The sequence below is a fragment of the Canis lupus genome, chromosome 4 (genome assembly GCF_048164855.1).
Source record: "Canis lupus baileyi chromosome 4, mCanLup2.hap1, whole genome shotgun sequence".
Lineage (NCBI taxonomy): Eukaryota > Metazoa > Chordata > Mammalia > Carnivora > Canidae > Canis > Canis lupus.
In genome coordinates this window covers 87157117-87179479 of record NC_132841.1, presented here as the reverse complement: position 1 = coordinate 87179479, position 22363 = coordinate 87157117, and the positions used below count along the sequence as shown (strand labels likewise).

The following is a 22363-nucleotide window of genomic DNA, read 5'->3' as shown; positions in this document are numbered from 1 at the left end:
CAAAACAGGCCTGGGCCGTGGGGCCTTGGATGGAAGTTGGTTGAATGTAGAAGTACGAGGTTTAGGAAGACCCTCCAGGTGTAGCCATGGTACCTTGAATAGGTTGCCAGGGCACTTGTACTGGTTTCAAAAGTCCAGAGTGGGTTGATTAGTACAACCCTAGCCTCCATATGGAACTGATATTTAAAAAAAAAAAAAAAGAAAGAAAGTCCTTGCCACTTCAGAGACCTTCTGAGAAAGGCTTACTGTTTTGATAATGTTGAGATCTGGGTAAGACTGTATGACCTGGGGAACAGACATAATTCATTCAGATTCCTGAGCCTACTCAGCTTCTGTGGTGTCCGGGATCCAGATGCATTCGTTTGCATTTGAAAGGAGTGTCTTACTAGTAAGTCATTAGGACTAAGATTGATAGAAACCACTCTTGATATTTGAAATTCCGAGGACACGTGGTATACGCTTGCTTGCGCACATCCCCACCAGCCTATGCCAGGAGTTGAACTTTTATTATTCAGGAATGTAGAGGTCGTCACCTGTTGACCAAATGCTTGGAATTAATTATCCCCATGGAGACCTTGGTCACCCTGGCTTCTTAAAAGCAAAAAGGAAGTTCTTTGGACTTTCAGATATTTGGGTTTGATGGATCCTGGAATCAGTTTGAACCTTTCAGGTATTTAAATCGGGGATCTGCCCAAGTGGTTTGTATTTGACCTTCTGGACACTGAGTTTTGCTCTTAGGTGAAGGTAAAGTCATTTCCATTTTGCTTAAATCATTTTCTTTTCTTTCTTTTTTTTTTTTTTTAAGGTTTTATTTATTTATGTGAGAGAGAGAGAGTGCACACGTGCACCCAAGCTGGGGGAGGGGCGGAGGGACAGGGAGAAGCAGACTCCCCCTGGGCAGCGAGCCCCACCTAGGGCTCCATCCCAGGACCCCAGTCATGACCTGACCCAAAGGCAGGCGCTTAGCCGACTGAGCCAGCCGAGTTAAATCATTTTCTAATGGTTTTTTAAACAGGTTTTTGAATCTAACAGATGTAGGAGGGAAATTGTATTTTACTTTATCTGTCAGGTATTCACCATAGGAAACGTTTTGGATAGGGATGTTGTATCTTTTAAATGTTTTCCTCTATGAAAGTTTGGGTATTTTTTGTTGTTGCTTAATCTGGAGAAGTGCAAGGATGAGATTGGACATTTGTTGATATTTCCTTGTATATCCTATGCTCTAATTGAATTTTATCCCCTCAAACAAATTGTAAAATGCATCTTACCCAGGCGTAAGTGAAAAATGGAGGGCTCAGTAATGACCATAAGATTGTAGAGCTAATAGAAAGTCATAGAATTCACATCCATATTGGTGGCCCTGTTCTGTTCTCTGGTGCGACACTGTGTTTTCCATGAGCCTTGGCCATTTTGTCTTATGTCAAATGGACATGGAATATAATGGGAGACCTTCTAATAGATTAGCATCTTTGATATTCATTTAGAGAGAGAGAGGATCCTAAGTTCTTCAAGAAAAATTACTTACTATAGAAGGGATTCAATGCAGAATAAATATTGAGTCAGTACATACGTTAAGTGACCTGCAGATTAGAAGTGCTTCTTGTCATAGTGAACTTGGCCTAGTGTCCTTAAGTCATCTTTTTCTTGGATGGTGATGATGATGGTGGTGGTGGCCGCTCCGAATAAGGACTCTTAGATGGATATGGCCTTGGTTGGCCCCTTTGCTTTCCTCAATACACCTTGCAAGGGGAGATACACACCTAGATGCCTTACCTGTAATTCGCCCCGTTACTAACCAGGGATGCTACTTGACCTCCTTCCTGCTATGCACTTAGGGTCGCCCGACGAGAAGCAAACTGAGTCCTATCTTTGTGAACCCATTTTCATTCTGCCTCCATGTAGGATTCCTTTGCAGAAAATCGGTGACTGCTTTCAAATACCACCCTAACTCCAGCCTCAATCTTTTGTAAATACTTGTGTCATCCTCCCAGAATGTTTGAAAGCTTGTGACCTAAACAATTATATTTGGAACTCAAAAGGATCTTAGAAAAGTTGGTGGCTTACTCAAAGTCTCATGAGCTGGTTAGTGGCCCAGTGGAAAACCAGGTTATTTCCCAATAAAGCCTCCCTGCCGCTGCCCCTCCCTTCTGTGGAATTGAGTCAAACTCTTACTCAATGTCTGTAACTTAAATTCTTACCATTCTTTGACCCTGGTACCATTTTTTGAAAATCCAGTCCTGATCCTGTATGTCTCTCCCTGCCACCCTCTCCCCCTCTCCTCTGCAGAATGAATCTCTTCTGCCACTGATGGGGACCACTGGTGCCCCTTATCTGCGGTTGGTACCTGCTATGGCTTTACTCCATGCCATCTTTCCCCTTCAACTTACCTCACCCCTCTTGCATTATAGGACGTGACTTCCTTCACATGCCAAAGCATTTATGGCACGCATTAAAATAACTTATAAGACTAAATTTTGGGGTCACATCTTTGCTTTCTTCCTCAAATGAACAGTGGTGCTGGCTGGGGGCGGGGGGGCGGGCAGGTGCTACGGAGTGAGGGGACACATTGGAAAAGAAAGCCAGTTGGCTTTAGGCTGGTTTGGGGGCTGTGAAGTGAGTGCATAGCCCAAGCGCTGTGCCCTAGGAAATGCTCAGGGAGGCCCTTGGAAGATCCAGGGTGTCTTGGGGAAGGGTGGACACGACAGAGCTTCCACCCTGGGGAAGCTCTTCCGTGGATTGCTGAGGTTCTCTGGCTCAGTGGTTTGAGAGCTGCGTAAAGCCCGAGGTTGAATCTTTTTTCTTTAGAATTACCTCGGATAGCACTGGGGCCGAGTTAGAGGATTTAAGAGAGCTGCAGGTTCCTGAAGTAGCCGTTAAAATATGGCCCTTAAGGCCTTACGTTGTTAAAACACACTGGAGAGCTTAATAATCAGGTATTTGGAACTTATTTGAGCACTGTGAGTTGTTTGTGGGCATTCACACTTGGAGAAACGGTGGTAAGTTTACTTTGGGTGAGATTCAGTTTTAATTTAATATTTAAAAATGAGCTAGACACTGCGGTAAGTTCACTTTTGATGAGATACGGTTTTAATGTCATATTTACAAGGATCCATCTAGACGTTCCGGTAAGGGGAGAGCAAGCGTCGACGGACGTACGTTCTTTCCAGGGAAACCTGCAATCCGTGTGACTTCACAGTTTTTTATAAATACTTTTAATTATTACCGCTTTGTAGGTCAGAAATATATTCCTAAAATAAATCCAAATGGAAACTTCTTTTTCAAGTTTATGAAGAAACAGACAAGAGAGAACAGCCTTTCCTGGTTGAGTTCTCTAAATTACAAGTTTCTTGGACGGCTTGGCAAACCGATTTTGCACGGAGCCACCTCATTTACCTGTCGACACACACCCTCGGGACTAGACTAATACACCCGCCAAGTTACGTAGTAACAGGGTCTAGTTGGGGAAACATTGTATCAAAAGAGACAATAAGAGCAGCCATCTAGTAACTGTAAGAACATCCCTATTTCCTTTTTTTTTTTTTTTTTAATTTTATTTATTCATGAGAGACACAGAGAGAGGCAGAGAGACCCAGGCAGAGGGAGAAGCAGGCTCCATGCAGGGAGCCCGATGTGGGACCCGATCCTGGGACCCCGGGGTCATGCCCTGGGCCAAAGGCAGATGCTCAACCACTGAGCCACCAGGTGCTCCAGAACGTCCCTATTTCTTAATATATAGAAGAAAGGTCTTCCTGGGCCTATGGAGTACTGTCCTAGCTTCTCTGAGCTTGTCTTGAAAACAGTAGGGGCTGGAGGGATGTTTGCCTCTGGCCTTTACGGATGTTCTCAGCTGTTTGGATGCAGAGTAGGGGCGTCTGTATTTGCCTCGGGCATCTTTGAGCCGAGATCGGGAGAAAGGAAAATCTAGAGAAATCAGTGATGTAGAGGTGGGGAGATGAGAGGTGACTTTCTGCCCTCCTTCGTCCTGCATCGCATCAGGAAGGTAGGGTGCGGTTACGTGACCGCATCGGCATTCACTACAGACATTCATATGATTAGAGAAGGTGGTCTGGAATCTTCTCCAAGTGACTCATGAAAGAATCTCAACAGTTGCTGGTGACCCTGGCTCCTGGGGCTTCTCAGGATCTCCCAGCCTCAGTGAATACCGCCCTGTTGACAGGTCAGGTTTCCTCAGTAGCCCTGGTGATCTTTTGTCGAGACCTCTAGTCTCGAATTCCCAGGGCTCACCCAACTGGACTTGGGAAACCTGGTTCTAGAATTTCCAGGGCTTGGCTCTCAGACACGTGGTAACAGGTGTTTGTAGCAACGTTCTCTACAAGGTTGTTAACTCAAGATGAATAATGGTTTCTCAGGTATGTGTTTTCTTCACGCGGCCACCGTCTGCAAGTTACTTTTGTCCCTCATCCAGTCCAGTGGTTGGCTGATGATTGAGAAGTCTCATGGAAGGTCTTGCTGGTGTAAGAAATAAAAACATTAATAGCTCACTCCATTTCCCTCCTTCCTTTCTGACCTGACTGGGTTTGTTCCCACCATCCAGAGAGTTTAGCTTTATTTCATCTGTCCTGGAGTCTCTTGGGTGGGTGGCCATCCTAGGAGACCCCGACTGGCCACAATGCAGACAGAAGTGACTTTAACACAGTGGAATTCTATTCCACGGGACTTCACTAAGGTAAGAGTGAAGTATTCCAACTTCCATGGTAGTTGGAATAGGGAATGGAATAAACGCGGTGGGAAAGGAGCTCTCGTAATGTTTCTAAGATCTTAGGTTCAACATTCAACCAACTCTGAATCAGAGAGTGTAACAAAAAGTGAATTAAAAAAAAAGATTTTATTTATTTACTTACTTACTTACTTATTTATTTATTTATTTATGAGAGACACAGAAAGAGGGAGATGCAGGCTCCCTGCGGGGAGCCTGATGTGGGACTCGATCCCAGGACCCTAGGGTCACGACCTGAGCCGAAGGCAGACGCTCAACCACTGAGCCCCCCAGGGGCCCCAAAATGTGAATTTTTCTAAAAGTGACTCTAAATGTCCATCGGCTTCGCATCACCCCCTCCCACCACCACCACCACCGAAACAACAGTGTTAATTAGCCCGTCCTGCTTACAGAAGGCCACTCTGTCGCACTTTGAACCTGAGTGCTGCCCACGGTAACACAGTCTTTGACCAAGGCCTTGCTTCCAGCAGCAAGCACCATGACGTTAGCAGGTGCTGCTTACAGGGAGCAGTTGGCCCCCTGGGACAGGTGTACTCCCATTCCCCCTTTAACTGCTCTTCTTCAAGCCAAGAGCCACTGCTTGCAGTTCTCGCTTCAGAATCGATGCCCATTGGCTGGGCATAGGACCAAAGGAGGACCTTTTGTCACTCCTTTCTATAGTGAGGTAGCCAAGAATCTCCGATAAAAGGCAAGGAAGTCCAGGATGATGTAATATTGCGAAAAATGTCACTGCTGTTTCTAAGAGGAGTGAAAAAAAAACTGAAGCCAGTTTTGCGTTGGGCTGGATTCCTATTGGAAGAGGGTGTAACATGGGGAGTGGGGGGAGGGTTCTGCAAAGCCCAAGCCAAGGCAACCCAGACCCTTGGGGCATTGAGACAGTTGTTAGTAGCAGCAGCGCAGAGCACGACCAACCCAGCAGGCCCTGGCGTGTTGGCAATTGTTTGCATAGTTTGCCGGGCAGAGAAATCATCTCACTGCTTACACAACTGTTTTAGAGGATTAAAATGCACGGTGGTGAGTGTGCGGTTTAATTGGCATTCCCATTTAAACCTGATTCTGAGAACGTATTGAACCATCGCCCTGCCTAATTAAGCGGTCTGGTCCTCAGGGGGCCGGAGGGAGGGGGCACCTGTGAGCAGTGGCGTTACTTGTTAAACAGAGGTTTGTGAAACACTTCTGAAAAGGATTGGAACGGGCCGTGCTTGGAGGTTCTTGTTCGGTAATTTTGCAGCTGGGTTTCTGGCCGGAGAGAGGGGAACACCATTCCTTTCTGTTCTGGGCATGTCTGGATTCCCCTTGTGTGGGCAGGATTTCTGGTAAGTAGAAAAAGCCAGCAGAACCGCATTGTTCTGGGTCAGCCCTCAGTGACCCATTGTTAGTATGCCCCCTGCTCCTTTGTCCTGGTGTCTGAGTGTGAGGAGGGAGGGACGGGGCGCTCCTGTCTTGGTCTCCTGGGGCTCCCACTGCACCACCCTCTGCGTGGCTGAGACAACAGAAATTGGTTTTCGCATCACGTACGGGCCTAGAGGTGCAAGATCAAGGTGTTGGCACTCTTGGTTTCTTCTGTCTCTCCTTGGCTTGCGGTGGCCGCCTTCTTGCTGGGACCTCTTGCATCTGGTGCACACACACCCACCCCTGGTGTCTCTTCCTGATTTCTGTAAACACAGCAGTCCTGCTGGATTAAGGTCCCCCTCCTCATGGCCTCATGTTACCTGAATCACCCTCTTGGAGGCCCAGTCTCCAAATAGAGTCACATTTTGAGATACTGTTAGGAGGTTAGGGCTTCAATGTATGAATTTTGTGGGAACACAGCTCAACCTGTAACAACTCATGCTCATTCATACTAGGAAAGGTGGTCTATGGTGAGGAACATTCCAAAGTCCCGTGTGAAAAGCTGCTTCACTCGCCCCTGCCCCTCAGAAGAAGGTGGAGAGAATCGATGGTGCTTGAGCCCCTGGTTTGGTCCTCACCAATCCATGCGGGACAAACCCAAGTGCCTCCATGTGACATGAGATGCAGGGAAGTTAATTTCCCCCCAAGATTCATGTCCTTAGAAAATGTCAAGCCTGGCGTAAGGTTCAAAGTCATGTTTTTGTGGCTTCATTGGACTGGGGATGGCAAAGGGTGTAGGCAGGTACTGTTTGCTCCCTTGTGGTCATGGTGGACGTTGGTACCTGCAAGAGGCCTTGGAATTCTCGACACCGCGCCCTGGGCAGTTGCCACCAACCGGCAAGTAGTAGTGTGTGGTGAAACCTGGGTTGTACTCTGGCATCCTGTTAAGATTCTCTGCCCCTGCCCATAGGCTTTCCCATGTGCAAGGACATGCACATACCCAAATATTACAAGAGCGCGAACAAAGGACGTGAGAGAAAGATTTACTTAGTACAGTGTAAAGAACTAGCTAGTTTGAGTAAATGAAAATGGAGTTATTTGGAGGTAAGCCCTCTTTAAAAATGTCTTACCAAGGGCCCCTGGGTGGCTCAGTGGTTGAGCATCTGCCTTCGGCTCAGGGCGTGACCCCCGGGTCCTGGGATTGAGTCCTACATCGGGCTCCCTGCATGGAGCCTGCTTCTCCCTCTGCCTGGGTCTCTGTGTCTCTCAGGAATAAATGAATAAAATCTTTAAAAAAATTTTTTTAAAATGTCCTACCAATCGTGACAATGGCAGAGAGAACTTATTGTAAAGGAAAGAGTGGAAAAGATGTGTAGGCTGATTTAAAATCCTCCTCTAGCATCACGGCTTCCTGGTAGGGATTCACCACACGCAGTCTCACCATGGAGCAGGTTTCCATGGCTGGAGGTGTTGGAAGACGGGTTTTAGCAAAGGCAAGTGTGTGAGAAGCGGTTAGAGTTTTGATGAAAGGTTTACTTAGCATGCAGTTGGGACACTAGGGAGTGGACGGTGAGAAGTGTGAGGAATTGTGTCAAGTCTTGATGACTTCAGAAATCAAGGCTAATAAATTTTGGGTCTTTCCAAATAACGAAACAAGTGCTGATACTTATGGGATTTTTTGAGGGGCATTCTCAACAAATGCGGATGTGGGCATATGCCTGTGCTTAACACTTTTGAGAGACTTTCTGAAAAAGCAGGGTTGGAGGGTGTCCTCTGGAGTGACTCACCCATTGCCTCCTTGTATTTCAAATTTCAGGTCACGTCATGTTGTGTTAACTATGGCAATGAAAATATTACCTCATTAATCCACCACGAAATTGAATATAACAATTCAATTTTACTACACCAGATAAACCACGGACCCTGAAATAATTGAAAGTTGGTACTATTTAGTGTCTTTTATAAAAGCTTATACGTGGTCAATTACTTTCTGCATAAAATGTGCTGCAAGTAATAGGATTTTTAATTTTAGCTCTTTAATTTACGCAATGTCTATTTTCAAGCTGATGTCCATGGTCCTCATTTCATGCTTATTCTTGGTCAATCCTTTTTCCTCTGATTCCCTAAAACTGGGCTCTTCCTGGTGACCCAGCTCCGTAAGCCTCCCTTGTCATTGTCTCTCTGTATGTTCAGTACCCTCTGCTCTAAGCCATGAACCTCACAGAAGCTTCTAAGGCTTCTATTCCTCTCTTTGATTACTGCCTTAATACCCTGCTACATCCCTCTACCTAAGACTTTATATCATGACTTTCTGGTCCACTTAGAATAAAATATAAAAATCCTTGCCAATCTGTAAATTCCTGCACATGTATCTTCTAGTTTCCTCTTCAAACTCCCTCATCCTTCTCTCTTGTCCACCCTCGTTCTCTCAAGGCTGCTGCATGCAGGCTCTTGCCTACTGTTCCCTCTGCCTGGAATATTCTTTCTCCCACTGGCCAAGAACCCTTCAGTTAAATGCCACTTTCTCAGAGATGCCTTTCCTGCCTGTCCTCACCTTGTGTAGCACTTGGCATTTTTGTTCTTGCATTTGTCAAAGCGGATGTGATTATTTGCTGTCTCCACTCCTCTGGATGAAAAGGATAGAAGGCGGGAACATATTGGTTTTTTGCCCCTTCTCAGTGTTCTTGTAAGACGGTTTTGGTGCATACCACGCTCGCCACGCTTCACAGGGTGCAAGGTTGTTTGTTCTTCATTCTATTCATGGGGGGCCTGCATCTTTGGAAAATCACTTTTGGCAGCTGAAATGGCTTCCATTTATGGACACCAAATTTCACCTCAGGGTTGTGCTTACTATGAAGATGAATATAGGATGAACTCCAATTAGTGTGATTATTCTGTTTCCAGGCAGTAACTTTAGTAGTAATTGTCCTAAAGCCCTGAGACATTACCAATAATTAGTACTAATGGCTTATGCATCTAATCTTCCTCCCTAGGTAGAGTCTCCAAGGAAGAGTGAAACTGTATTATTTGTGGGGAACAAGCACTGTTACACTATGGAATCTTTTCAGAAATAAACCACAGCGAATGGAGGCCGGGGCTGGTTTAGGTTTAGTCCTCACCCTTTCCTCCAAGTTACCAGATATCATGGGTTCAGACTGGATCAATCATTATCGAACGACTTCACCCATGCATTTTTCATAAGAGCCTTTGTGAGATTGGGCGTGGTAGGCCCCCAGATGCCACGTGGCTTTAAATCTTTGCACATTTTATTGGTTATAACAAAGTGAAAATAAATTTGGCCCAGGTTCTGTGCTGTAACCACTTATTCCAGCTTGTGCATTCCTCCAGGCCTGGAGCTAGCTAGCTTCCTTCATCTTTGGGTGTCAGTTTCTAGCTCAGAACCTGTTGGTTGCAGAAGGGGCCGAATGCACAGAAGAGCATGTTCCATTTGGCCATTTGGCATCATTCTGTACAAATTAGGCCTATTTTGGAATGTTGTTATTTGCTTTGCCTTCAAGTCCAGGCACCAGCTGATAATGAACCTTTAGCAAAGGCCATAGTGTTTCCTTTAGGGGGCGGGGGGCACATCATTTGTGATTCCTCTCCTCCTTGTTTTCATACACTTCGTCTCCTCCCTGAGCATTGTGCTTTAGTTTGAACCAAGGCGATTAGAGCAATAAATACTCTCAGTGTCAATTCTGAGATCTCTCATAGATCTGTGTCTGGTTTCCTAAAGCCAAGTCTTAGTGATGGAATTCTTATGAAGTAAAAAAAAAAAAATGCTTCTAGTTCTTTACGTTGATACAAAATGGATTTCTGGATCAACCTGTATTTAAGAAATAATAATACAGGGTTTCAGTACACCTGTATCTGACCATCACAATCCGCTCATTCTAGATAGTGGTAGTTTATTTGCAAAATTTTTGTTATAACAGGTTTCTTTTTTACACACTCAAGTGTAGTTATAGTTGAGATGATTGGGATCCTTAATGCTACATTTGTGAGCTGAGTTGGGGTCTGAGACCATGCACATGATTCATACCCAAAACACTTGCTACTTATACTGACTGTTAAATCAATACTTAGTCTTTAAGTGGTCTCATTTTAAATGAATTCAGTTTATGGATTAGCCAGTGGCATTCTCTGCCGCCGGGACCTCCTTCCCCTAATGCCCCTCATTCCAGGGTACAGAAGGGCACTCCCGTGTCCATCGAAGAAGTTGGCCATCAGGAAAAGGGAGAGAGGGCAGCTGTAGGTTGTCCGATCCATAGGGTCAACCCAGGTTGGTTTAAATTGAGTAGTAGAATAGAAAGGGCAGTGATACCTCTTTACAGTTAACTTTTTTATTCTTAGGAGGCACCATTTAGTCTTCCTAACTTCATATTCTGTTTGGAAGCCTTGGCCTCGTTGTAGGTTAGGTACTTGGAATATGTAATTAGCTGGAATGACATGGTATCGATGGTTGAGCAGGAATTTATGACACAAACTGGATGACAGATATGCCTTTTGATGTGTATTTCCAAGCATTTTACTGGATGATATTTCCATCCTTTATTTTTCCTTAAACCCTCTGATGTGACTTGCATTAAGGAAGCCCAAGCAATATTGCTGTAGAGGTTTAGGTTCAGTCGTCTTCGAATTCTAGGAACATTCACCTGGGCCTCCATCTTCAGTCGTTATGAGCACGTGCTTCATCTCACCCTCTTCAGTTTTGAAGGTTATTCTATTTCTGCTCCATATGTTATTGTTATTGGGGTGGGTGCACATGAGGTACACTCACACATTTGCAGCTGTAAGTAAAAAAAAAACACATTATATAGTGAAAAGATACAAATACGGCTTTTGTGATGAATGTATCCTTTATGTAAAGATCTGAGTCAAGACTAAGCTTTTTTTTTTTTTTTTTTTTTTTTTTTTTTTAAGACTAAGCTTTTTAAAAGTAGTTCAAATGAGCAACCAACGTGGGATCTTTCTGTTGTTAAATGCAACGTGGGGAAATACAAACCACATTAAACCATGCAGAATTAATGTTTGTTTATTGAATGAGCTGGGAGATGCAAAGACTGGTGGTTGCCTTCCTTTAAGGAGCTTCCAGTCGGTGACAGCAAACAAGCACACCAGTAATTACAATGAGACAGTGTTGGCCTCTCGATATATGGGAGAGGCATCGGCCCGAAGATAGCCGTCAAATTAACCACCTGGATTGGATCAGTCATTGCTTCTGTCTTCTCTCTGTTCTACTGTAGGTCAGATGACCCGCCTCTTCACTTGACTAAGCCACGTGAGATATTCCAAGTTTAGTTGGCAACTATTTAAAGAGTTTTCTGTGACTATCACTTTTGAGATATTCAGGACTGATATTGTTTCATTTAAAGGTCTTAATTATCAGATAGAAAAGCCATTGATACAGCTTACATTTCCATCAGAAACAAAGCACTTTAGGGATGAGAAATGGAAGGAAGGGCCTTCCAAAACTAGTTAGTAATGAAAACACAGTGAGAGTATATGTCGCGTCTCTACCACACGGTGCCTGAGGGAGGACCATCTTGGGGAGATGTCTGCAGCAGGTGCTCCCTCCTGGCAGCTTCGCTCCCTGACAGGGCCCTCGGCTGGAGAGAATGACGGAAGAATTGCTGTTGCTTCTGTCTTCAAGATTCTAAGAAAATCTCACAATGGATTGCAGGACCCTTCAAATCTTTATTCTAGGGAGGCTAACTTCTTGAATCTAAAGTATAAGTGGCATTTGTCCTTCATTCTGGAGAGAAGTGTAATCGCTAGGAACACGAATTGGGGGTGCATGGAAATGACTCCGAAATTAACACATGACATATGATGAAAAGAAGGGGTATCTCTGGGCAAAGAAAACATTTTATTCTGATAAAATCTGCTTTGGAAAATGTTAATTCCAGAGCCTCTTCTGAATTGGGTCAGTTTGCAGTGCTAATGTAGATAACATGATTTTTCCTCAGTGCTTTGTTATGGGAATTCTATTTTCTTCCATATCTAGTCCCTCTGGCCCAAAAGTGCTGGATTCTCTGGACTCCGAGGTTGCAAATAGTTTACAGAAAAAACTGAGACTCTTGAACATGATTTTTTTCTTTTTTTTTCTTTTTTTTTTAATCTCAGCAAGCTTAGGGCAAGGGTGGTTGCCAATGTCTTCTCGTTCCTCCAGCCTTCCGCTTCTGGTCAGATTTGTATTACCTGCCATCCGTCCTGGCTGACTGGCAGATGGTCATTTCTCATGGGAACCCTGTCTGCTTAAGTGTGGGTTCCCTAGAACGTCAGGCAGTAGGTGGCCAGAGTAATTCCTCAATGTGAATCAGTGTATTAGTCCTTGAGATTATTCTATTATTCTACCTCTCAAAGCAAAAATGACTTCTCATTACAGGTGTTAAACCAGTGAATACATCGGTGGTGATCTTGGGCAAATCATTCAGAGAGCTAATTTCCCGGCTGGTAAATAGGAAATTCCCTTTGTGTTGATGTTCCGGCCTAAATAGTTAAATGGCTGCTGAGTATATTCTGCAAGTATGTCTTACGGGTTTAGTTTTCGTGTCATTGTTAAACAAAGAGAAACAAAAAAACCCAAATATTTTAATACTAAGAATTAAAGATTTATAAGTCCTCAGAGATTCTGATATTTAAAGGTTGAGTATTTTAGATGTGGTTCATGCACATGTTTAATTAGATCCATATTTAAAAAAAAATTTTTAACAGGCAGTCTTGATATAAATAAGTCCCAATTCTGTGTATCAAAAAAGCTGGTGTGTTGCTGTGTAATTCCCCTGAAATTTTCAAAAGCTCTGGAATTTTTCTGTAGAACTTGAAAGCTTGTTCATGGAATCTTCCAGCCCACACTGCAGTAAACACCCAAGGATTCTTCACGAAAGTGTTGAAACAAGGACTGATAGGGCTATCTGATTAGGGACATGAGGAACCTTCCTCTGAGCTCACCAGGAATGCTGCTCTGGGTTGAAGCACAGGCTGCAGTCCTTTGCTCTAGTGCCTTGGAGAGCTTTCATTCTGGGGAAGGACAACCACTCAAGTCTGTGGTTGAACTTGCAGGCCTTTCAGGTGTGGACCCGTGCGTGGGAATGAGGTATTTCAGTGGGGCTTCCATCACCTAACTGGCTGGATGTTCCCTGATGCTGTGTTCTCAAGTCAGAGCACCTGTGTCCCCAACCCGGAGCACAACACCGTGTGTGCGTGAAGAGGCTGCGTAGTTATGTGAATGCTTTCTTGGGGGAATCCGTGTCTTTTCAGCTTGGCACTTCGACTGCTACTATATTTGGTTTTTGACTTGAAATATTTTTTGTCTATTATCTAGGTGCCTTTCTGTTTTCTCTGTATTGAAGTTGCTTTTTTTTTTTTTTTTAAAGAACAGCACTGGACTTTTCCTTCTTCTTAAAATCTTAACAGATCCATCCGGTTCTCATCATTTCAGCCTTCAGCCTTCTTACACAGGAAAGTAGTCACTGTTTTCAACCAACTCAATTGACATAGCTGCCTTTCTGAGTTTTTATTGAAACCAAAATTAAACTTCAAAGACACTGAAGAAGCTTGAGCCTCCCGTCTCTCCCTTTCAACTAACACCTACCAATGTTTATCTTGGGAATAATTTGATGTTTATTTGATGAAACGTGTAGTTAAGTGTTAATGGAGATGAATGTCAAGCTTCAGAACGGTGCACAGAAACCTTTAATATTCCGTGTTGAGCATTTGATGCTCTGTGGTCAGGGGTTTCTGTGGAATCCATGAAAACGAGGAGAAATGCTTGCCTGGCCCCCACGTGGTCTCAACTGAACATGCCTGAGGGTGACCATGGCCCTTTCCCATCAGACTTGGTTCACCTTTTCCTCTTTATCCCCCCCGTCACTCTGCCTGCCTCACATCATCTCCAGCTTGTCATCCTATTTCCTAGTGCCGGGAACTGTTCATAATTTCTGGTAAATATCTGAAGTGTGACATAAATGATATTGCTATTTAAACATGACTCATTATGAATTGCATTTAAATATTGGTGTGACAATGACTTTTCAAAGAATACATGGAAATTTCTGTTTGAGTATAAACTGTTAATCATCTGCTTTCTCTTCAACTTCGGTAAATTTTTGAGTATTTTTCCACTCAAATGAGGAGTGTCTAGTTCTGATAAATGCCTAGGAAAGAAGGATTGGCTTCGTTCTTCCTCATTTTACCCATATAAGAAGCCAGTGGGGTGGCTTCATCCAATAGAATATATAAATGAGTTGACAGATAAAGCCACGTACCTCCTTCGTACCTGGACACAACTAAATATTACACATGGCATATTTAGCTCCTTCTGGAAGAAGATATGGCATATATGAAAAGTCTTCTCGCTCCCTTTGTTTTTTCTTGATAAACCATTTTTGAAGCCTCCAGATTCAGGATCCGAATAAACAGGTCAGTGTTGGTACCTGTAGCAGAAGGCCGTAGATTTGGTGATCATTGTTGACCTCACACTCATCCTGGGATGGAGGCCTCAGTGTCCCCAGGATGTGTTTAGGTGGCCCAGGCGCTCAATCCAAATTACAGCTTCATTCATCTCCCTTCCAAGGCCTTGCAAAGCAAGGCTGATTCTCATGAGGGCCCAGCTGGGATTTCAGATATGCATGGCATATTTGTGTCTCCTATCGTCCCCTTACGGTTGAAAATCCAGGCTTCAATTAGTGAGGCAAAACTCTTCTAGTTTGGATTCCCTCCAAATCTGTGAATACGTACTTATTGAGAATCCTTTTTACTACTAACTACCATGGTGGCGGTGAAGCCTTTGGAAGTGTCATTCTCACCATGTGATGATGTTTGCATTTCCTCTTTCAGTCTGTAGTCCTGTAGTTGGAACTGTTAATAGAGATGTAATTTCAAAGACTCCTAAATAAAAAGCCTGGCTTGATGTGATTTCGGCTCTAAGCTGACAGCATAAAACCATCATTACAGGGAAGACAAAACTCTGCAGAGAGTTCATTTTTTAAATGATATTTTTACAACATTTTATATAATCTCTTTTAATTATGACACAACCAAATAAAACCTTTTGGTTCCTGAACCAGGCTTAACCAGGTGCCACGCAGGCAGTGCTCCCAGCTTTCCAGGGACTGACATTCTCAGGTGGAGCAACCCGATGAGGGGGGTGTTGTTGTTATCCCATTGTACAAATGATGGAATTTTGACACAGAGAAAGAAGTAAGAGATTTGTGGCCACTGTGACTTTGCCCCTTCTTGGTCCACATTCCAGGCTAGTAAGTTCCCGGAAGCATTCCCAGTCAATAGGAAAAGTTACATGTTGCCTCCAATTTGGGTAACTTTTATTCAGCTTCATTACATAAGTACTGTCCATGGGCTGCATTTGCTGGAAGTGAACTAGATCCTGAAGCTCTCGTAGATCTGCCCCAGAACTCGAGCAGAGCCAGGGCACATGGCCACTGCTGTGCCTGAGGGCTCCCGAGGGCCACTGGTGTCCCAGATGCCCCCTACCCTGGCCCCTTTGCCTACATGATGAAGGGGTGTCGTGATAGATCCACCTGGACCTGGGTCCTCACTTCACACCTTGTATGTGTCTACGTTAGCTGGAGCCAGTTCCTCCACCCTCCTCAACTCCAGTTACTTTTATGTCTAATTCACATGAAAGAAGTCTAATTCCAGTTATTGTATGGATTAGCCAGGCGGGGGGGGGGGGGGACACACCTGAAGATGGAGTGGTGGTTACTGTCATTCTTTCCCATCTCATCTCTACATCTCTGTTTCCTTAGAGCATTTATGACACGTTGTAAATCTTTTGTCCATGAATTTGTCTTGCTGATTCATGGACAGTGTCTTATTGTGAGATCTTATTGTTGGTGAACTTGTCTTATTTGTGCATGACTCTTAACCATCTCCCCTGTGAGCCTGTAATGTCAGCTGTGTGCTACCAGCCCCAGCTGTTCCATGTAGGGCTCAATTTCCAGCATCCCATACTTCGTATGTCTTCAATGAATATTTATCCTCTACCCACAGAAAACAAAGCAGTAGAGCTCTTGCCAGAATGTTCATCAGGCACAGTTTCTCCAGTGTAGTATGTGCTGGGTACGATGTGCAATCAGGTAAATTTAATGCTTTGCCAATATTTGCTTATACTGTTAACTGAAAAACAGAGTTTGAGGTTTCTTTTCTTTGTTTTTTAAAATATTTTTATTTATTCATGAGAGAGAGAGAGGCAGAGACACAGGTAGAGGGAGAAGCAGGCTCCCTGCAGGGACCCTGATGTGGGACTCGATCTCAGGACCCTGAGGTCACAGCCTGAGTCGAAGGCAGATGCTCCACCACTAAGCCACCCAGGCATCCCAAGTTTGAGATTTCTAACTGATATTTTAGGTTCTCAAACCTAAATAGAGGATAAGGTTCTATTCTATGGGAATCTACATGTTAAATATTTCCCATAGATACCTTCTTGATAAGTAAATGTACATTACACCTTCCCAGGGTCTGGAGGACAGAGTAGTAAGATGAAAGGTTGGCCCAGCAGTGTGTGTGTGTGTGTGTGTGTGTGTGTGTGTGTGTGTGTTTAACAAGTAATTTAATTCATGCCAGTATAATTGGGTTTATGCTCATGAGTGATCTGCTTTAACTTCAGACTCGATTTTATATAGTTGTCGCTGCTGTTTGCTTTGCTTTGTCTGTACAGGTAAAAATTGTAGTGAAACTTAAGCATTAATAAAGTGTAAGAGTGTCACCCAGTATCAGGAAAACACATGCTGGCTTAGGACTGTGTTACCCGTGAGTATCAGGGGACCTGTGTGGTGCTTGGTAACTCCTGTGGTCTGGGGTTTGACCTTGCATCCTGGGAGTCGCCTCTTCAACCTGCATTTTAGGGAGGAGGGAACTCATGGTAAAGGGGGACTCCGGGTTCCCCGCACACACACTACGATTGTCCATACTGTCTGACCCCAAGGGGCATTTGAACCTAACTAGGACTTGATAGGAGTATGTCATGGGATATATATTTGCACTGACGTGCATTAACGATACCATAATTACAGTTTTTAAAGAGGTAGTTAAATGTCAGTGTGGAAATAAGACATCGCCCTCCCCCCCCCCGTAGTGGCTATCAAATAAATTGCATTAAACTGTGTTCACGTTTAACATTTTAAATTATTAATATTAAAATTATTTTAAAATTAAAATGTCTTTTTTTTTACGAATTATTTTTTGCTTCCTCATTTTGAAGACGGAGTGTATTTTATTATCCTTGTTGATGCTATTTTTGCCTCAGTGGAGCTATTCCATTAACACTATTTGGTTTCACTATTACATTCTGATTGTTAATAGACATTGTGTAAATGCTAAATTAAATGCCAAACGTGATACTTTGTGAATAAATCTATACAAATCTGCAAATACCACTTTGCCTCTATGAGTAATTCCATTTCTTTTGTAAACATTCTCACCTCAGCGATTTAATGTATAAAATTCTGAGATTAATGATAAATAAATTGTATGATTTTATAGGCTTTTAGAAATTATTAGGCTCTGCCTAAAAAGTTACAAAGTTGTTCCCCGGGGGGCAGAGTATCTCCCTTACTGTTAGAAAAATACAGAGGAAACTTGCTGGGGTGAGAAAAGACAAAAATACAGAAAGGGGTAAGGGAGGGAAGAAAAGAAAAGGAGAGAGAGGAGAAATTGAGATCATAGGGAATAAATTCATTGTGTGGGATAACTCAGCTGGCATCAGGATGGATTATTTGGAAGCATCAGGATTCAGAAGGGTGTGTGTGTGATGCTTGAGCTTGTGTTCGCTTTTGCAGAGTCGAAATATAAAACTGGGCAATTTAGTGAATTACCGATAAGTTGAATAGTATCAGTGACACGTGTGGACAGAGAAAAAAATGTCAAGAAGACTGTAGAATGGGAAAGACATTTTCTAGAGTTTTTCTAGAATTCTTGGAGAGGGCTTCAGAGTAGAGCCCATCATACTCAAAAGTATTTGGAGGACGGGGCCCCTGGGTGGCCCAATTGGTTAAGCATCTGACTCTTGATTTTGGCTCAGGTCATGACCTCAGGGCCCTGGGATCCAGCCCTGCATCAGGCTCCACGCTCAGTGGGGTGTTTGCTTGAGATTCTCTCTCCCTCTCCCTCTGTACCTCGTCCCAAGCATGCTCTCTCTTTCTCTCTCAAATAAATAATTACATCTTTCTTTAAAAAGCATCTGGAAGAGGTCTTTTAGCCAGAAATAATCACCATAGCTTGTCCCAGCATTGAAGACGGGCTTAGCGTCTTCAGAGAACAGTCTCAACTGTACTGACAAGAATGGAACCCTTCTCGTAAAACACCTCTGGGAAGGGTAGAAATTCTAGATCGCCGCGGCCACATCAACCCTGAAAACTATATTGAAAACTGAGCCGCCATAGCCGTCGAGCGATGAGGGGGAGCCAGTGGGACTGGTATTTCGTCAAAGTGTGCATTCTAACAGAGCGGCACCGAGATCCCCAAATCCATGGCCCTCGGATGCGAGTGTTGTCACGTGGATAGTGGGGGTAACACTCATGCCAGGTGGCTACCCTCCATGCCAACTAGTGGACTTGGAAGGCGATTTTTAGATTTAGAGTGGGGTTCTGGTTATTATTTCAACTGTTGTTAATAAATTCGAATTCTGCTGAATAGGACGTATATTAGAGGAATGGTACTGTGCGGGGTATTTGCAACTTAGAGGAATCGGAAGGAGGAGCCTCAGTGAATTGCCTGTTTTCACAATTTGCTTTACAGACCCCTCCATGAAAGACCTTTTCCCAAAGTGTGTTTTTACACCCCACCCCCCTCACCCCGGGTCTCTGGGAATCTGAGCTCTGGCAGCGACCGTGGAGGAGAGGCACCCCCACTGCTGTCCGTCATCTTGCCTTACCCTATAAATGTCGTTTCAATTTCTGAGTGTCAGATTCTTATACTTGGGTTCAAGGTCTGGACGTGGATCCAACAGGCTTTGGATCCACAGCCCTGCAGACGCTCGAAAGGATGTGGATCCCAACTGCATACACACACAGGCAGGTCATGGTGATGTTTTCTTCTGGTGCCAGGGAATGAAAACCCTAAATGTTACTGTGTCTTCATCCAACTGTGAAGACATAGTCGAATACCAGTTGTCCAATGGGTGTGTGTCCGTAGACTCTGCTCTGCAAGTTCCAACTCTTATCTGGAATCCTCCTTCAAAAGGTGCGCTGGGCTGGGAGCCGCCTTTGATGTGGTCTCTGAAGTTCCTGGCCCAGCACGTAAGCTGGTCTTTGACGGAGTCACTCCTGGGTTAATTTTAAGAAAGTGTACCTCTTTCAGTGTGAGACAGTGGCCAGAATTAAGCACGTGAGAATGGCAGTCTAAATCCATCCTGGCACGTCCCATGTCCCAGATTCAACTTAAAAGAATCGGTAAGACTTTGTGTTATGAGAATCAGGGGATAAGTGCACTGCAGAGGATTTGGAACATATTTAGCATTTTTGTGGTCTCTTTAACAGTGCCTCACTGTTTCCTGGGGGAAAGGCATTAGTGAACAGGGAAACTGTGAATCTCTGCAACTGGGCCACCGTCAAGCTATCTTGGCCACAGACTGGCCAGTGCCCCAGGGTCATGAGTCTTCCTTTGTCTTGTTCTCAGTTACTTAAGATTGTCTCAGTTCAAGCTGATGAGGGATATTCCAGACCTGGGGTAGTGAACAGGTGGTTTGACTCGAGTCAGTACTGATAGTGTGGGCCGCCTGGCGCCTGGTGGGCTCAGTCGGGAAAGCATGTGACTCTTGATCTTGTGGTCATGAGTTCAAGCGCTCCATGAGGTGTAGAGCTAACCGAAAAAATGTGTGTGTATAAAAAAAAAATTCCAGTAAATATACTGTAGATGGTTGCCCATAGTCACAGTGTTAGAATCCTCCCTTCAGCTGTGCAGCGGTCTCTCTGGCTCACACTGAACCTTCAGCCACTGTTTGGGAACTGTGGGAATGGCAAGACCAGGTTCCTGCCCAGGGTTTGTTCCCTGGGGAAGGTGACCAAGAGGTGTGCCCATCAGAGCAGCCTCTCTTTGGATCTGGCTCTGCTGCCACTTCAGCAGGATTATTTAAACTTAAGTCCAGCTTGGGTTGGACATAAGTCTGGGAAATGGTGCTGCTTAGTGATTGTTACGGTAAGGACAGTGCTAAGGACAGTGTGACGTGCACTCCTCGGGGTAAGGACGCTGTGCGCTCCCTGGTTAAGGATGGTGCGTGCTCCGTGGGGTAAGGACGCAGTGTGCTCCTCAGGGTAAGGACGCTGTGCACTCCGCAGGGTAAGGATGGTGCGCGCTCTGTGGGGTAAGGATGGTGGCTCTCTGTGGGCTAAGGACGGTGTGCGCTCCCCAGTTAAGGATGGTGCGTGCTCCGCGGGGTAAGGACCCAGTGTATTCCTCGGGGTAAGGATGCTGTGCACTCCGCGGGGTAAGGATGGTGCATGCTCAGTGGGGTAAAGATGGTGCACGATCAGCGGGGTAAGGACCCTGCGGGCTCCGCAGGGTAAGGACGCTGTGTGCTCCTCAGAGTAAGGACGGTGGCACTCGCCGGGTTAAGGACGGTGCGCGCTCCTCGGGGTAAGGATGGGGCGCGCTCCCTGGGTTAAGGACGGTGCGCGCTCCGCGGGTTAAGGATGGTGTGCACTCCCTGGGTTAAGGACGGTGGCCGCTCCGCCGGGGTAAGGATGGTGCGCACTCAGCGGGGTAAGGATGCTGTGCACTTTGTGGGGTAAGGACAGTGTGAGCTCTGCGGGGTAAGGACGGTGCACACTCCCTGGGTTAAGGACGGTGCGTGCTCAGCAGGATAAGGATGCTGTGCGCTCTGTGGGGTAAGGACGGTGCAGCATGGGCTCTACGGTGGAACGTTCTCATTGTGTACACTTGAGCATCAAGGTAGCCAAGTTGGGGCATTGACCAGGTTCGGTCGCCGAGGTGTTCTTTCAAACCCAGAAGCGAGGAGACAGTGTGTTTGTTGCACTTGTAGGACGTGAGTTGCTTTCAGCCTGGAGGATCGCACGGCTTCCCGAAACAAGCACGTTAACGGGTGCCCCCGTTAAACAAGAGGACACTGGGTGATGCCCTAACATCTGGATAAAAATACAGGGCCACACTGCAATTGTGCTTTTTAAATAACTTTTAAAGTGCTTTTACAGGGGCGTGGGGGTGGGGGGGGCTCAGTGGTTGAGCATCCACCTTCGGCTCAGCGCGTGATCCCTGGGTCGTGGGATCGAATCCTGCATCCAGCTTCCTGCAGGGAGCCTGCTTCTCCTTCTGCTTCTGTCTCTGCCTCTCCCTCTGTGTCTCTCAAGAATAAATAAGTAACATATTTTAAAAACAATAACAAAGTGCTTTTACATATTGTTGCTGCTTGACTACCTTGTTCTAGTCACGTACCACCTCTCCACAAGTTCTAGCATCTCTTAATGATGGAGTGCTAATACCACATCATATTAGACCTGAAAATGCTCACACTTGAAATTAAATATATCTTACATTAAGGATAAATCTACATGTGCTGACTTGGAGGAGCTCGGTGGAACATCTGTCCGAGCCCATTCGGGCAGCTCTAACAACAGCCCCGAGAGCAAGTGGCTTAAGCATGAGCATTAATTTCCCTCAGCTTTGAGGCTGGGGAGTCTGGGATCAAGGCACCAACAGGTTCGGTGTCTGATAAGAGCCCTCTTCATGGTTGATTGAGGACAGTGTCCTTGCCCTTGTCTCATGTGGTAGAGGGGGCCAGGTGCTCCTTGGGGCCCGCGTGAGAAGAGCACTGATCCCATTCATCAGGGCTTCACCCTAGGGACCTTACACCCGCCTCCTGGAGGCCCTCCCTCCAGGCACCATCACACTGGGGATGAGGTTTCCTTATGAGAATTTGGTGGGGCTGCAAAAGCATCCAGTCTGTAACAGCACGTAAGTGCTGACTCCTTAAAGTCTGGAGCTTTTTTTTTTTTTTTTTTTTCTGTTTTGTAGGCTCTATTTTTTTTCTTGGAGATCTCCAACTTTTGGACTTTACTGGGCGCTTGAGAGTTGACTCCCTTGGCCCATGGCTGCAGGGCCTGCCGATCAGAAAATGTCCCCTCCCAGGCCTCGCCTTGCCTCACCTCTTGGTGGGGGGATCTGACCTGAACTGCGGGTCAGTCTCACAAAGCCTTGTTTTTTCAGCCAGAAGAAAATCCAAAGGTATTTCAGATAGGTGCTCCTCTCTTGTTGGATGTGTGCATGTGGCCGCAAGTCAGAGTTTCATCCCCTTGGGTGGCAAAGTCCAGGGTCTGC

The 22363-nt window shown here is 45.1% G+C and overlaps 1 protein-coding gene across 8 annotated transcripts in view; it reads left to right on the top strand.

The window, feature by feature from the left end:
• BASP1 (brain abundant membrane attached signal protein 1) overlaps positions 1-22363 on the top strand; it is a 57098-nt gene that overhangs the window by 6605 nt on the left and 28130 nt on the right. Inside the window, exon 1 of one of the 8 annotated variants that reach the window (XM_072825044.1) lies at positions 5603-5752. The exons of 6 other annotated variants lie outside the window; for them this stretch is intronic. The gene's annotated coding sequence lies outside the window, so the exon portion shown is untranslated. Of the gene's footprint in view, positions 1-5602; positions 5753-5915; positions 6055-22363 lie in introns of those variants that run through there. One more of the 8 variants, XM_072825047.1, reaches the window with a different exon arrangement.